This window comes from Populus euphratica, unplaced genomic scaffold, assembly GCF_000495115.2.
Source record: "Populus euphratica unplaced genomic scaffold, PopEup_1.0 scaffold754.1, whole genome shotgun sequence".
Taxonomy (NCBI): Eukaryota; Viridiplantae; Streptophyta; class Magnoliopsida; order Malpighiales; family Salicaceae; genus Populus; species Populus euphratica.
Genome location: NW_011500630.1, coordinates 5,417 through 22,375, shown reverse-complemented (window position 1 = coordinate 22,375; position 16,959 = coordinate 5,417). Strand labels below are relative to the sequence as shown.

Sequence of the window (16,959 nt, the reverse complement as noted above, 5' to 3'; positions counted from 1 at the left end):
ATGAAGGAAGAAGAAAGAAACAGATGAATGAGAGAAGGGATTGTTTTATGTATTCTTGCGTGAACTTTACAGTAGTTATATACTCCCTCAACAGGCATCACATGATTATTCTTCCACTAACTAACTTCTTCTAAAATCTAACAACTTTATACTTTTATGAATGCCCACTGCGTGCTAGCTTCTTGAACCGCCAATGAAGACGGTTAAAAAACTTCCAATTTAATTTGCAAGGTCAGGTCGGCATGTTACAAGTCACAAAGTACGCTCGAGATAGATACTGAAAGCTCCTTAAGATCAGAACTAGCCTTTCATGCCTAATGCTGCTATGCATTCATCTTCGGCTTCTACTGCCCCCAATGAATCAAAATCCTTGATACTACTCGTTTCATCTTCTAAGAACAGGCACTCGTGCAAATGAGAACTACCTTCTTCGCTCTTGTGACAGCTGCTTTATAAACTACTAATCCAGGCCTTTTCATCATCAATACAAGCAAATCACATCACTCAGTACTGTGGAAAGGCCTCTCATCTTTTATCTTGTTTTGTCAAATTTCATCAGCTAGTATAACAACCCTTCCCGTTTAAATTTTAGAATTCATGTTAAGCTTTGATGGATGTTGTGCAATATTTTTCATGTGATTTAACCTTCCATTTAAAATGAAAGAGCTAACCTTCTGAACCTGCTCATGGTTTGGAACTTGAATAAAAAAGAACGATACTGCTGGTAAACAACTACTAGCTCTACATTCTAACAAAGAAACCTAGCACTGAAATTGTATCATTGAGGTCGTGAAGTATATTCAACACTCTCATCACCCCCAATCTTCTGTGCAGCTTTCATCAAAAGACATGCGTGTGGCTTCAGATGGGTATGGACGCCTCACCCATCTCTCATCTTGAGCTCTGTAACATCCACGGCATGCCGCTGATTCATCCAACATCCTTCCACACCAATTGCCTTACACCTGATATACTCTCCCTCACCAATCTCTTCTACTGGCCCGTCTACAAGCAAACTGCACTGGCTTGCACTGAAAAATTATGAAGCACCAATGTCAACAAAGTCTGACAATCCTATACCAGCCTCGGGATCTTCATACACACCAATTTCTGATGTGTTTTGAAGGCCTCTTACAGTTGATGTGATGTTATCTTCACCTGGGCTCTCAGGTGACTCGTGCTGCAATGCTTGTCCAACTTGATTTTCTGGAAATGTAATATCAACTTCCATTGGTGCTCGAACATCCTTACCTGCACGAGCTAACCTTGCTTTACGATTGTTGAGCCTGTGATAGCAAAAAAAGTGGCACTCATTAAAAGCATAACAAGGCACTGACCTATCTAATTAAACTTCTGTAGTAAGGTAAAAAAACACTTATTTCCAGTTTCAGCCTGCCAACCAGGCACTGATCTATCTAAGAAATTCAGTGGCATGAATAACAACATGCTGATTGAAAAATCAAATTAGGATAACGTGCAAATGGAAAAAATTCATAGATGCATACAAATATAGAACTGGAATTTCAGAGTAATTTCCCTGGAACAAAAAAATGGTTTGTTACCTAGAATGCCAATAGACAACTAAAATGATAATCGCATGATTAGCAGTAGTGGAAGATTTTGCAAAGAATCCAAGAATTAGCATTTAATACACCTCAATCTTTTCAGAGTTTGCATCCAATAAATCTTCTAATCTAATATGTACAAAATAAAATGCCCTTGTAGCAAGAGTTCTTGGGCACCTGTGATTTATTCCTGTCCTGTATAAGAAGCTTTCCACAAGAAACATTGCAAAGTAACTACAAGGAGAATCAACTTTTAAAAACTAAATGAAGAGACATTTCAGTAATAACCGAATTGTGCAATTATCTCCTCTTTTATAACATTAACAACTAAAAGAAGGGTAACATAAGAGTTCAAATAAAATTCTTTTCTGGGCAACGGCTATATTAGGCATCTATTTACAAGTGCAGTTGACCCACAAATAATTCCAGTAATGCCACGTTTCACTGCCAAGAAGTGGTAGAACAAGAAAATTCAAAAGCCCCAACTTGAACAAGACCTTGAGAATATAAACTATTAATCTTTTCCTGCACTGTTAATTATGAAGAGAGTATAACCTCAAGGAGAGGGGCAAAAGTGTTTTTAAGCCAAGGAGTGCAAACTATCAGAGAAGGTGAAGCTTCTTACCAATTTTTCAGCTGTGAAGATGTAACTTCTGATCCCTGGAAAACACAATTAAACTTATTAAGCAAAATAAATAAATAATAAGCACAGGTGATCCTGGGTACACACTAATAAAATTAACAGACATAATAAATAATTTAAAGGTGCATTTTTACATACATTGAGACTTAATTTATCAGCCCATGACTGTAATGCTGCTGCATTTCGCTGCATCTCAGGTTCATCTAGCAGGGCTTTCTCCATAAGTGCAATTTGATAGTCATTCATAATAGTTCGCTTCCTTTTTCTTGGCTGCTTCTCTTCAAAATGAAGACTTTCAGCTTTTTCACCATTTCGAACTCCCTGGCAACCACTTCCTTTTATATGCGCACTTGATTTTGGCAAGTCACCATTCACCACTTGACCTACAAAAGTCTTTCCTCTGGTTGAACTTGTATCTGAACCACTTGTCTCAACATTATGAGAATCTCTATCCATCTCTCTTAAAACATCGGATGTGCATGCACCAGATTTAGCTTTGTCTCCCCTCATCACATTAGCTTGATTCATATGCTCATTTCTGAAACTGTGCTTCTCCTCTTCTTGAATAGCTGAATTCTCTGACATTTCCTCCTTTTGAATATCTGTCCTGTTGTTAAGACTTGAAGGTTCCTTCCTCGCCATAGGTGATGAGGATGCCCTAGTGCTTTGAGCTTCCTACCAGGAATCAAATTTTTCTGTGAGAAAATGTAGGATATGTAGAGAAAGGCAACATCAAGAAGACTTGAAATCCTTAATCAGATCCATTACGATACATAATCTTGAGGGTTTGACCCTCAAAGTTCCAATAATTATATGATAATCATCCACTAAAAAAATGTGATTACTTGGTTCTAAACTTTAATTTGGACTTCTGTCAAGCGATCTGTTTGTCACCAATAGCAAAGCAAGAAAATTCTTTTAGTGGAGTATAACTTATGCCACATCAAAATATATTTTGATACACAATCTCAGTAAACTCTCAATATATCTAAAAATTTAAACAAATATGATTGTTAATGTAAACATTGTACTCTTCTATGAAATGTGTAATAATAGTGAAAAAGTTTGATCAGATTACCATGAAAAGCATGGAGAACTCAAGAGCAAGAGTAAAAGAATCAACATAAAATCTAAATGGGAGACAAGAGATAAGTGCAATGTGTAATAGAGAATATATCAAAATGAGAGACAATATGAGTAGCTGAGAGAAGTTGAGTCACATCAATTGTGATATAAAGAGATCAATAGTGAAAAATCATAGAAATGAATACTGAGCAACACTCCCTCTTTAAGCGTATGCTGAACAGACTGCATTTTTATTTGCTTTAATAGCATTCATTTTTTTAGTACTTGCATGTAATTCACAAAGCTTAAATCTGATAATCTCATAACTTCTTAAATTAAAATACAAAATTGAATCTGCTTACATGTATTAATCTTTTCTGCTTAGTTAATATATTGGGTTCAATTTAGACAATAAAGAAGGCAAGTATTATAATACCTATATTTTCATTATTCATTAATTCCAGGGGGGTCAACTGACCCTGTTATCGTTTTCCTGGCTCTGCCCATGTTGGTCACCTTGATGACCAGTCACCAATAGAATCACACATCAAATCAAAATTGAGCTTTAATGTCAAATGGTACATCATCATACTATTGTAATAGATAATTGTGACAAATAAATGAACTTCCTTGTATTAAAAAATAAAAAGATTGAAATTCCAGTATTCACCTGAAGATGCTCATCAATACTGAGTCTGGAGAACTTATCCAAAGATATTGACCTCTCTGATTTGATTTCCTAAAATATTTTCAGTAGCAGAATGTTAGCACATTTAATTTGACGAGAAGAAACAGGAAGTTGGAGTGGATAGAGAAAAAGAAAAGATTATTAATCATTGAAGGGCAAAACCTTACTTGAACTTGGTTCTCTTCAAAATCAGCAGGATTAATCAATGATTGTAACTGGTTAAAGAATACCCTGCAATAAAATATAAATGAAAAAATAGACAATAGTTGCTGAAAGATTGAAAAGATGCTTTAGACTCAATTAATTGCACCTGCACCCCGAGTACAACACAGCATAGAAGCTTATTCTGGAATTTACTAAGACTCTGAGCACTTTCCCTTCAAAATGCAGCTTATGGTGCTTAATTTAAATTCATGTTGTCAGGCAGAGATTGACAACCACTCAAAGAATACAGAAGCATACAAGGAATCGGTACACTGCTATTATGCAGAATATTATGGGTATAGATTGCTGAAAAAGGCACCCCATATAAGCTATGTTTCACTGCTTTACTCAACTTTTGCTGACTTTTATAGAGGCATGTAAGTGGAAATAATGGAAACAAAGAGTTGGGAATTGGACCATCTCATTTGAAGTAATGTTTCTGACAATGCTTGCCAACCACTTCAAATTTTTGACAGCCCATTTTAATTTGTGTGCAATATTTTGAATTCTAAGATCAATAATATGAATTCGTTCAGCAAAGCCTCCCAAGCTATATGTTAGTGAAAAAGCCCTTTTAATGAATAGTCTAAACAAAAAAAAAATTAATCTTCTCTCTCCTGTTTTCCTTCTCAAAGTCAGCTTTTACCATTCGAGGATGATTCTATTCTTTAAAATTAAGCTAAGAAAACAAAAGGAAAAGAAAAGAACAATAACACTTATAGTAAAACAGCCAAAAATGAAAATTATAGGAAGAAAGGACCGTGGTTGATGTTTGACTCACCTTAAGAGCTGTACATCCTCGTCATTCAAAAAGTTTGGAATTAAAGACTCTGCATGGCTTAGCAATGAACCTACACATGCAAGTTACTCATGGAAAACCCCACCAACTTTTATGCATCATGTGTATTGAGAAAATCACGAGACTGATACTTACGAAGGTTCCTGCAAACTGTTACAGCTCTTTGAGCACCAGAAGCAAAAGAAAACCCAGGCAGTGATTTAGATGGGTCCATCCTCATGCACTCCAAAAACTTGTGAAGGAACAAGTTTCTTTCCTGTTCTGTGGATAACAACAAAATTTTGAATTACTTAATCTATACAGCAGCCACCAGATCAATCATGATGAATATTTTGGAAGATTGTGAGAGAGAATTCACCTTCACAAATGTTTGGTACAAAACAGTGTAGGTTGGCAATTAGTTTCACAAATAATGAAGTTCTCTGATGCGCATACATAGCTTGGGGCATGTTACTGGGAATTAAAGTAATTTCTAAATTTATTGCACTTGACAGGTTCGCTGCTGCAAACGTGTCTAAAAACCACCCAGCTGCTGCAAACGTGTCATACTCCAGAGTAGCATCTTCTTCTCTTGGTGGAAATTCAGACGAACACCAGATTGATAAAAAATCTCCATGGGGGAGCGAAAAAACAGCAGTCATAACTTTGGTCTGTAGAGCATATTGATATTTGAAAATAAAAGAGGAAGGTCATGAATCTCTCTCCATGATGGATGCTTTGAAGCACGATGAGTTGGAAATACACAACATTTAAAAATTACATGCATTTTCAGTGGCTTTGCAATTTTTAACAACAGAGAACAACGAATTTTTGTGTACATTATGTAGTATATGTCTAAACTTCAACGTTTTTCAGAGAAGATATCAGAGAAAGTCACTTAAAACAATTCAGCAGAAGGAGCATGGTGAAACTAAGTGAGTATCATGCCTCAGAATCCAAATGATTAACTTACAAAGCAAGTTGTGATAAAAGATCTAAAATTTGAATCATCTGAGAAGATATCAGCCAGACGCATAGCATTGAGTCGCAAAAGCCCCATGGGAAAAGTTCTGTCTGAACATGGACTAAGATGATTGGGATCTTTGCTAAGCGCAGCCTTCAGTAATTCAAGAATCTACATCAAAAGGTATTAATAGCAAGCATTAAAAACGAGGCTTCAAATGGAATAAAGAATATAGGAAACAGTGGGTTGAGACAAGTTTGGTCTGCGGATCACCAATAAATGAAACTGGCCAATATCTCTGCCACAAAATAGATCTATGTTCACAATTACTGTGAGTGGAAGGAGATTATCAACTTTGCAAAACACCTTTGGTTTAGCAGATGTGCCAGGTAAAACAAATAAAAATTGTGGGTTGCATCACTCTGTCTCTCCATATCAAAGCCCACTAATGTGCTAGCACATTTATTAAACTAACCTCTAATACTACAGACTTTGCCAAATCAAGACTCCCTGGAGAACTCGCTACCTCATCAAGGTAAGAAATGCTTTCCGCTTCACACAAATGCAATAGCTGCATAAAAACACATGGTCAACAGAATAAAAAATCAGGGATATTTAGACGAGCAAGGAAATAAGAAGTTATACAAGATAATGACGCAGCCTAAGCCTTGCCACTACATTAAAACTTACAATCGATAATACTTTAGCCTTCAGTCTGGATACTGCAGCTACAACAGTGAAAGAATCTACAAAAGGAGGTGTAACGTTTAAATTCAAGATGGCCCGCGCCAGAAAAAGAACACCTCCCCTTCCACATAGTTCCTGAAATGGTATTATACACAGATATTTTACCAAAATAATGAAAAATGATAAATAACAAAAAGGATTACTAAACATGATATGTCCATGTAAAATATAAAAAGGAGACTTATAACTAGCATGGATACCATCATCAAGGTCATTGCTGCAAATAAAAGTTATAAATTATAAGGATTATTAAACATGAAATGTCCATGTAAAATTTAAAAGGTGACTTATAACTAGTATGGATACCATCGTCAAGATTATCGATGCAAATAAAAGTTATAAATTATAATAGCCTCCTGCAATATTTCATAACTGTTTCAGCATTTTGTTTTACTGCTCGATCAAAATGCTAGCACTGAAAACCTCCATGTTTCTCCTACTGACTTTCCTGCTTTTTCACGACATACAATCACATTAACTAGATGCTTCAACTTCTGATTTGGTCCAGCAGGAAGAATTTCTCCATCTTATGTCAAACACAGAAAAACATCGAAGCTGCCATCTCTTGGCATACAGCTTAAAACCAAACATATAGAATAAGATGGTTCTATTTTAGAAACCTTGTTCCTAAGAAGGCGCTCGCGAAACATCTTTTGCTGGCACAATGACTGAAGAGTCTGTAAAGAAGCCTCACATTGTTGGCAGATATAGTTAACTATTTGTTCAGCTGTTGGACTTTTCGCATGAAGACCAGTATATTGATCTGATAGCTTGACCTGAAGAAATCTAATGGCTACATGAACAGCTCCAAAAGCTGCATCCATAAATATGTCAACCTATAAGAGAAAATTCACGATCAGAAAGTCCATAAATGCCTCTGCCTTCAGAGCTTAAAAGCTCAAAATAAAATGATAATATGATCAGAAATTGTTAATGAAAATGGAGTTTATAGATCAATCAAAATTTAGTGGTGAGAGTGTGGAAGTAGCAGTGGTGCTGTGTTGGTGTGAGTTAAAAAGAAAAGGACATTTTGAATCGAATCTGGGTTTTAGTTCAGTTTTTCTAACATCTCAAAAGCCTAAATTAATAAAAATAGGTTATCTGGGTCAACAGGAGGGAAAATTCCCTCTCAAACCATAGCCTTGAACCCACATGTAACTGATATGCTGATTCCATGTCAATTATTAATGAACAAATCAGCTACTGACAGACATCCATATTTGAATTGATTATGCAAAATTTAGAAATTAGAAAAATCTATTAAAAAAATGAAAGATCATGCCATTGATAGTTAAAAATAGCAAAGCTAAGCCAATAAATATCTCATTTTCTCAAAAAAGGAAAGAAAAGAAAAGCTTTGCAATGATCCCATGAATATAGTAAACCCATTTCTCTTAAATATCCAAAATCATGTGGGAAGATTGTACCTTGGGGTGAGCAAGCAATACTTGAACAAGATCTTGCCATTGCAAAGATATACATCCTGACAATAAATGCAGACTGGATGCTACCAGTGCTGAATGCACTAGTAACAGAGAACATGAAATACAGTTTTCCTACATAACAAAAATAACCCTGGTAAACGTTAAGAGTTTGGGAAGTAACCCCTCAAGAGTTAAATACTAAGGAATACCTGTCTATAACCACTAAGAACAATTAGTAAATAAAACACCAGATCCAGCAGCTGCTCTGATACTTTAACATCATCGAGCAAAACCTGTATATATAACAAAAAAGAGCATCAGGAGAGAAATGTGTTTTGCTTCATCAAATCATTTCCAAATTTAAGAACATAAATATCTAAAGGTGAAAAGAACACGTCACAGTTTCCAAGAATAAACAAAAAGATTGATCATTTACAAAAGAGCAATGGGTAACATCCAAAAATAAGTCCCTTAAAAAATAATTTCAGATACTGAAAATAAAGAACCCAATGTCATAACTACTTCAAAACAACTTCCAAGTGCAAGGACTTAGAACAGCTTCAACACCACAAAGAAAAATTTTGATTAAAAAAATTTAAAGAAAAAACAAGACAGCTGCACAGAAAGACTACAATATCCAAACCACGGATTCAAGAACCAAGTACTAGGAAGATGGGGGTATGTGTTTTCAGCTAAAATTAAAATAGTGACCATTCCTATAATTTGCCAGGGTTCATAAACACATTGGAGCCTGACTTTAAATACAGATCCACAGATTTTCAAGGAATGTGTCAGAGTTCACTTGCTAAGCAAAACAGACACCAAAACTGATGCTACATAAAAAAAGAGATAATAATAATAATAATAATAATAATAATAATAATAATAATAATAATAATAAAGACTAGGCAATGATTGGTAAAGCAACCTGCTCAAGTTTACTGTTCCGAGGTGCTAGATCACATAAGGAATGCAAAAGCCGAATCCCACGCAACAAATATCTCAGCAGTGATTCATCTCTATCAGATGACATAAGTACTGCAATAAGGTGTAAAGGAAGAAAGCCTGCCAGTTTTTCCACATCAATCTGGAAAAAAAAAAGTGATTTAAGATGCAAGATGGTGGTAAAATAAGAAAGCGTAAGTGTGATGATGATAAGTTTGTTTCCTGACCTTTATTGTAGATCCTTTTTCAGAATGAAAGTGAATTGTAAAATTTTCAGAGTCCCTTAACAATTTGTTAAGCTCCTGAGAGCTAAGACCGTGTAACTCTTTCACTGCTGAAATTAAATCAATGACCTGTTCATACAAGTAGACGCTTAGCCCTGTTAGAAAGAAGGGATGGCTGAAGAGAAGTAAAACTGAACATGAAACACAGTTGAATAATTAAACAATGGAATTGATAAAAGTTTTTGTTGGATTAAGTAGAAGTTCAAGAAAATAAAAGGAAACAGAAGAGTTGGATGATTGAAAAATGAAATGATGAACCAAGTGAGCTGATCAGATACAGTGAAGCAGAGATGATTTTTTTTCCATTATCCACCTGAAACAAATAAAAATAACAAAAAACATTTTAGCTGAGTTAACAACGCTTACTTGTTCAGCCATAGATGGTTCTTCCTCAGCAAGCCGCATGCAAGAGCCAGGACAAGAAAGCTGACAAGAAAAAAATAATGAACTACTGCAACCAGAACAAAAGACAGAGCATGGATGCTAGCAATAATATAATGCGCTCAAGGCTATAAGCAGCTAATGGGGGAAAGAAGGCAAGGGCAGACAAATGAAACAAGTACACGCCAATTCTTCAATGATAAGGAAAAAAGAGCTTATAGAGAAAATACCCCACAGTTTCCAACATAGACTATAATTCCCACATTTTTGGTAGCAGATAGCATTTCTGCTTGAAAAAGTAAGAAGTACCCTGGATAGAGAAAATATTGCAAAGTTGTGAACTTGCACTTGATATTCCATAAATGTGATAGTTGTAAATGAATTTAAGAAAAATTCTGACTCGAAAAAAGTACTTAATCACCTTAAAAGAGAAAAGGGTACCATTTTCTTCATAAAATAACATTTTAAGTGATCACAAACTACTAAATAATTCTACTTAATGCATTGCAAACCTTATCTTATTACTTCATAAAGAAGGAGGAGCTAAAATTATAGTATTTTCAATTAACGATCACAACAAGCACCTCTTCTCAAGTAATTCTCACACTATACTTGTAATGAAAAACCATACAGTCCTATTTATAGAGCTTAGGAAAGCCTAACTCCTGAACTTTTTTGCAATGGCAATATCAACTTGTAGGAATCCCTAATCACTGACAGATCTAAATGTATTTAGTGTCTAATCTAAAAAAGGAAGGATAACTCTCTCTATTTGAGGTCAACTTCATAAAAGCAGATACTTTGAAATGGTCTCAAACTTAAATCCCTTTTCTATCTCCTTTACAATCAATCAGATATTGAGGCGGAGCCCTATCAAAACAACCATGGAAGTTACTCAAAGAAACATGCAAGCAACTCCACAACCACCGCATGCCTGAAAATGTAAATCCAGAACTACGAGAGAAATATCCAGTCAAATGGGAATGGAGTTCATTTGTTTTAGATGAAGATGCAAGACCTAGAAACCATGATGTGCCTAATCACTCCCTGGAACTCAATTAAGTGTCATTTGTGACTGTTAAGTAACTATATGATGATCAAGGAAATGAAATATCAATTAGCTCTTCCAAATGGCATCTTCGAATTCAAAAATGTAAAGATTTTAAAGGCATGAACTTATTATTACGATAGTTGAACATGCTTCAATAAGAAATAGGAAAATAAAAACCCTAGATTTCAATCTCAAAATGAAGTGAACATTGAAAACCCTAAAATGCTGGAAACAAATAGGTTACAGGGGAAAAAAACGAAAGGAAAATAATGTGAACAAAATATAAAATTCAAACAACAAGAGTGAATTAAAGAGCTAACCTTTTGAGCCGTATCAACGAGCTAAGCGCCAAAAGGAACCCAATTAATTCATGACGGGGTTTCTTGGTTTGGGTTGGGAGGGTTGATAGAAACGTCCAAGTTTGAAAATATGTGAGAGTCTGTTCTGTGTGTTCATAGGAGGATCGAAGGAGGACTATTATAGGCTACACACGTTGTTAATAAAAACCATAGCCTCTCTCTCTTTTTCTCGTTGGTAGCGTGGAAAAAGACCATAGGATTGCTTGCTATAAGAAAGGGACTCTCTTTCTTTCTTTTTTTAATACCTGTTTGTTTGGCTAAAAATAGAACCAAGTAAATTGTTGTCTAGTTACTCAGCTTTTAACTCGCATACAACCTAGTCCTGTATGTTCTTAAGAGTTATAACTTAGTCCTTTGACTGAGTTGACTCTTGTCTTTTTAAAAGTCGATCGGTTTTTCTCCAGAGTGATGCAGGAAACATACCGAGTGAATCTCCATTAGACAAAATGGCAAGCCTTATTGTTTTAGCCAACTTTATGGATAGTTATCAATCGTCTCTATTCATATGTCATCTGATATGGCACAACTTTACTCTTGCTTTCTAAAATAAATATTAGTGCTAGTTTATCATTGTGAAAGTTTCTGTGTTTCGGAGTGTTTAATGATAAAATGTCTAAAATTAGTATGTGATTGAGGCCTAGGTTAATAATACTTGGCAATTTTTACATGGGTGGTGATTATAAACTTCCTAAAAGCAACGATAGGTGTATGTGTGGGTGTGGGTGTGGGTGTCTTTTATTAACAAGTGAGGTTAAGATGAGAAAATGGTTATTGCTTTTGTATAATCCATCACAAAGCTAGTCATGGAATGCTTATACGTTTTTTTTTATTTAATTTTTTGCATGTAGAAATTTCAAACAAAGCATCAATTGTTATCTCCAATCTAAATCTAAAAAGGGTGTTATATTATGCTTAATAACTATTTAAATTCTATATTTTTGTGGCAAGGTTTTAATTCCTCCGTATTTGATATTAACATGTAAGAAAGCAAATTTATTAGTTCTACAACAGGGGACATCTCAATGATCTATGTGTAAAATGTGTTAAAAAAAATCATTATCTAATTTTATAATAACTACAAATTTCAATTAGTCTTTCAAAAATCCTAAGCAAGGAGGGCTATTCATGTTAAAAATAAAAGATGAAAAACACTCCAAAATATCATGCCAAAAGTAAACTTTTTCAACTTTGTTTTTAATAATATAAATATATCTATTGTGCTCGCATACAATTGTTATCTAAACTAATGCTTGTGTTCCTTTGTAAGGTAAAGGCATATTAAGATTTAAGATAATGATTTGAAATATATACTAATCCTTATTTTTAAATCACAAGTATTGTACTTTAAAGGATTCGAATAATAAATTAGGTTTTGACCCCATTCAAGTTAATTTTGTATGAAATGGGCTTTAAAGCAAACACTGGCTTTTAATGAGCCTATATGAGATCATGTCACTCAATTTTGTCAAATAACAATATATCAACACCCAAAAATAGATTCACATAAGTGAAATAAACTATTTTTTTTGAATTTTTGTTATTTTAGAAAAACAAATATTGAGGAGTTGCATATAAATAGCTTTTATTATTTGCTCATACACATCCTTGAACAACGATCAAATGATTCATTTATCTTGAGTTGACTTTATGAATAATACAAATAATTATTGTGTGATAAAAATGATGGAAAAATAAAAGAAAGAAAAGATATGATATTTTTGAAAATAATCTTGAATGCAATAAAATCGAATAATGCATTAATCAATTTTATTGTTAATTCATTAACATTCTTGAACAATGATCATAGGTGGCTCATTTATCCTAATTAACTTTACAGACATGGATAACCATTAATTCATAACTAACATAAATCCACACATTAAGTCATACATCTAGAGAAATAAACCATATGCAAGCACATACATGTCCACATAATAAAACAAAATAAACTAATAAATATATTACAAAGTTTCCAAAACAAATGAGCTAACATGTTGGGATTCAAGATTGACCTTTGCAAGTCACCAAAGTCAATTAGAGATAGAATGAAGCTACTAGATTGAAGAGGAACAATGGCAGTGCGTGGTAGTTGATTAATACTTAAAAGTGCATTTTTATCAAGGTTTTATATTATTATTTTGCACTTAAAGTATCAATAATTCCTTAACTAATGCATGTTTTATAATAACATATCTAATAATATAAGATACCTTTAATTTGTGGTAAATGTTCATTTTAAATGCAGATCTATCATATAAATGAAATGATGGATTGATGAGTTTAAGAACTAAAATTGAAAAGACAAAAAGATGGTCAAACTTAGAAAAGAGATGCTGGTGCAGTCTAAACCAAAATACTGTTCGGTAATTGGGTCATATCTGGAGCTGTAGATCTCGGATTTAGGTCTATTTTATATGAATGGAAAGGTAAGACATAGACCCACAACTTCCATGAAAACTGAAGATTTAAAAAGGTCATTTTCAAGTTCAAATTGTAGCAACAACAAAGAAGTTCGAATCTGTCTTGCAACCCGAACACTGTTCAATGTTTGGCCCATATTTGGAGTTATAGAAGTCTAAATGACCTCATTTTTTTTTGTGGAAAGCTGACACAATTTCCTACAACTTTCATATTTTTAAGTAGTTCCAATTCTGATGTTATCAATAATGTTTTGGACAAATAAGAGAAGATAAGGATTGTCACCAAGTCAAGAGTTAGCCACGTAACACGACCAAAAAATTAATATCTTCTCCCAAGTGCAAGAGTGTCGAAGTAATAAATAATTCGGCAAGACCGGAATCGAACCATAGAGAGGTTAATTGTATAAATTATAAACAATAATAATATAACAACATCAATAATAATATTAATAATACTACTAATTATACTGATAATAGTAGTAGTAGTAGTAGTAGTAGTAATACTAATAATAATAATAAAGTAGAAAAAGAAGAAGAAGTTGATGAGAATTTTGAGATAAAAGATCAATGTAATGATTAAACAATGATAACAACAAATGTCAAAAAAGTATAGTATAAACTCTTATTATTCAATTGAAAACCACACACAAAGAAGATTCCAATCAAATTATAAATTGTTAACATGATTATATTAGTTATCTTATTTGATTAATGCTAATACTTGTAAATCTCGTCAGACATTCATAATTATAACTTATGTTAACAACAAATCAAGTTCTTTTCATAACTTAGGTGTCAGTTATACCATACAATATGGGTTATGAAAGTGTCAAGCATTTGTTGTACCAAATGTTATACAACATAAATCTAGATTAGTTATTTAACAAGCAAAGTATTAAAAAGTGAACAAGATAACAAATATAAAATATCTTAGTATCAAACATTAAAGTTCATATTAAGTTTACACTATACTTATTCTTACACCATTAGTATAACCTTTTCACTTTGATATAATAAACTTAACTAAACATAATGAAAGAAAGAAAAATAAATAAACAAAATAAGAACATAAATAAGATAAAAGTTAACTAAGTAAAGGAAATGAAAGGCATGAACAAGATATTAATGAAAGCAAAACTTAAACATTACAAAAATACAAAGAGAGAAAGCTAAAGCATGATCTTGATCTGGAAACCAAAATGCTTAAATGCATGGCAAATATGATTAGTACTTAAAAGTGCATTTATATCAAGGTTTTATATCATCATTTTGCATTTGAAGTATAAATAACTCCTTAACTAAAGTATGTTTTATAATAACATATCTAATAATATAAGATACCTTTAATTTGTGGTAAATGTTCATTTTAAATATAGGCCTATCACATAAATGAAAGAATTGATTGATAAGTTTAAGAACTGAAATTAAAAGGATAAAGAGATGGTCAAACTTAGAAAAGAGATGTTGGTATAGTCCAAACCGAAATACTGTTCGGTAATTGGGTCATATCTAGAGCTGTAGATCTCGGATTTAGGTCTACTTTATATGGATGGAAAAATAAGACCTATTGCTACAACTTTCATATAGAGCCTAATGATTGTGAATCAAAATATCATTAAATCTCTTATTTTACATATGTATTTATTGTTTTTATTTGGGTTTTTATAATAATTGATATGCTTTTTAGTAATGAAGTTTCTTTTAATGTTTTGCTAGGTTTTTGGAGCTTAAAAGGATTATGTCAGAAAATTTAATGCCGGAATTCGAAACAAAGAATTGAAGAGAAATTTAGTTGAAGTTTGAAGCAAATCTTGGTTTAAACAAGTGCTCCAAATTTTCCCCAAAAAAACCAATTCTATTCCAATTCTAGAAAATATTATCATATGATCTATTTCAAGCTCAAACTTGCCTTATATTATGTGCAAACTTCAACCATCAAACACTCAAGGTTTCAATGTTAATCTTAGCCCAAATAATAGGTACATTTGTATCATTATATTATGCTTAAATTCAGCCCCAAATCAGCCTTCAAATCAGCCCAAGCACAATCCATGATCTTACATGTCCATACAATAAATAATAATTGATTTATTTTGGGTAATCCATTGATCCAAGAAGGCAAGCACATGAATGGAAAGCTGGAGGGGACAATATTACATTATTTTGGGTTAAAAAAAGAAAGAGACAACTCATAAATGAGGAAGAAAAACGTGCACCAAAGTGATTGCAAAGCTGACCTAATTTGATTTTTCAAAACACCTTTATTTGATTACTGGAAGTTGAATAATGAATACTTTGCTTTGTGGAATTTACAAATTATTTTTCTATTTTAATGCTTTGATTACTAAGGACTAGTAATAAGATGGATGGGGGGTGTCATTAGTACTTAAAAGTGCATTTTATCAAGGTTTTATATCATCATTTTACACTTGAAGTATCAATAACTTCTTAACTAAAACATGTTTTATAATAACATATCTAATAATATAAGATACCTTTAATTTGTGGTAGATGTTCATTTTAAATGCAGGCCTATTACATAAATGAAAATATTAATTGATGAATTTAAGAACTAAAATTAAAAAGGATAAAAAGATGGCCAAACTTAGAAAAAAGATGCTGGTGTAGTCCAAACTGGAACACTGTTCAGTAATTGGGTCATATCTGGAGCTGTAGATCTCGAATTTAGGTCTACTTTATATGGATGAAAATGATACGCCTACAACTTTTATAAGCCCAAGATTTAAAAAGGCAAATTTCAAGTCCAAATTATAACAATAACAAAAAAGTCTGAATCTGTCCTTGACCCCAAGCATTATTCAGTGTTTAAACCATAGCTAGAGTTCTAGAAGTCTAAATGAACTCAATTTTTTACCCTAGAAAGATGAGACAATTTCCTACAACTTTCATGTTTTTAAGTGGTTCCAATTTTGATGTTATCAATGACATTTTAGGCAGACAAGAGAAGATAAGAATTGTCACCAAGTCAAGAGATAGGCAAATGATTGAATTGATGTGCAATAGAACTTTTGAAGATAAAGACCCTGATGAAGCAACAGAGTACTTAAACTTAGTTGAAAATGCTCAAAATTGGGACACCACGTGTACTTATGAGGCACCGAGTAAAACTCAACCTCAAACATCTAGTGGAGGTATGTACAACTTTAGGGAAAATCATGACCTCCAAGCCAAGTTTGCATTTTTAGCTAGAAAAGTCAAGGCACTAGAATTGAAAAAAAAGTGGTCAATTAAAATCTATTCAAAACATTCTGTGTCAGATATGTGAAACAAATGAACATTCAACCAATTACTGTTCAACCTTGCCTTCTTTTAAGGAATGTTTCCATGAACAAGCTCATGGTTTAAATCAAGGTTGTCAATTCCGTTCCGTTTCGCCCGGAATGACCGAAACATTCCATACCAATTCAAAAAACGGAACAA

The 16,959-nt window shown here is 33.2% G+C and overlaps 1 pseudogene; it reads right to left on the bottom strand.

Annotated features, from left to right (window-relative positions):
• Nucleotides 1–611: 611 nt before the first annotated feature.
• Nucleotides 612–11,339, bottom strand: LOC105115775 (uncharacterized; annotated as a pseudogene).
• Between the last annotated feature and the right edge of the window lie 5,620 nt (nucleotides 11,340–16,959).